The 1,177-nt window shown below is 39.1% G+C and overlaps 1 pseudogene; it reads right to left on the bottom strand.

Moving 5' to 3' along the window:
- Window positions 1-765: 765 nt before the first annotated feature.
- On the bottom strand, window positions 766-847 carry LOC133229302 (small nucleolar RNA U3; annotated as a pseudogene).
- Between the last annotated feature and the right edge of the window lie 330 nt (window positions 848-1,177).

Here is a 1,177-nt window from a genome sequence, read left to right as displayed (position 1 = left end):
CCAATTACCAATTACCGCACCACCAATCAATCAGAAGAATGTCCATGAGCTAAAGCCTCCCTGCTCCTTGAACACTGTGATTCCTTACTATCCCTGTCAGGGTGCAGCACACAGTCTTGAAGGCATTAACCTGCTGTGGCCCCCTTTGTCTGACAAAGCAATAAAGCTATTCTTTTCTACTTTACTCCAAACTCTGTCTCCAAGTTTCTATTCAGCACTTGTGAACAGAGACAGAGTTTCAGCCACAATGGTATATTGACTAAATCCATGAATTGAATATTTATTATCCTTAATAGAGAAAATAATAGAGAATATTATTTTATTTATATTATTTTTTCTTTTAATAGAGAAAATACATGCTCTAGAAATCAAGGCTTCAGAGTATGAATAGCTCCTTTCCTTTCCTCTACCAGGTCATTTTCATATTTGGGCTTTTGTTCCTGGATATCTAGGCTCTTCAGGCTAAAGATCCTATTTCACAAAGAGAGAATAGTTCTACCAGGGGAAACAGCAAGAGGATATTAAACTTTAAGATATGGCTGAAAACAGAGTTATCATTTTGGCAGAGATGTTTGACACTTACCTTAGGAGAAGCCAGGGGTGCTGTTATGTACTAGGAGTGGGGAAGACTCTATTTGGCATCCACGTAATTCATTGGAAAATCACTTGGCACCCCCTGACAATTGTAATCATAAATATAAAAGTCAATAAGGAGGGCATGGTCACCAGTGGCTCAGAGCACTTAGAAATGAAGATCTAAGCTACTCCACCGGATAGTAGTAGCTCAGAGTGGAAGGAATGAAGGAGGAGTACAAACTACAGAAATGATCCCTGAAAGTATAGTCTTGGGGACGTTTGGCAGAAACCAACACGAGACTGTAGAGCAATAATCCTTCAATTAAAAATAAATAAATTTAATTAAAAAAATGAACAGTAGAGGGGGAAGATGATGAACATTTTTGTGACCACTAGACACCAGTGTGGCAGTGGAAGGCATCTTTAAAAGTGTCCCCTAGAGAAGAGATCAATAAGAACCCTGGAGTTCTTCCTAATGGGGTAAACTTATCCAAAGCAATTAGATCTGAGAAGTGTGAGGGACAGACTGGAGTGAATACTATAATACACTTCCCAGATCTTCCTTAAACCATAAGACACATGCTTCTGGAAGTTTTGCCTG

Source organism: Bos javanicus, chromosome 17 (genome assembly GCF_032452875.1).
Source record: "Bos javanicus breed banteng chromosome 17, ARS-OSU_banteng_1.0, whole genome shotgun sequence".
Classification (NCBI taxonomy): Eukaryota; Metazoa; Chordata; class Mammalia; order Artiodactyla; family Bovidae; genus Bos; species Bos javanicus.
The sequence above is the reverse complement of the archived record's forward strand: the minus strand, read 5'-3'. Positions and strand labels throughout refer to the sequence as shown.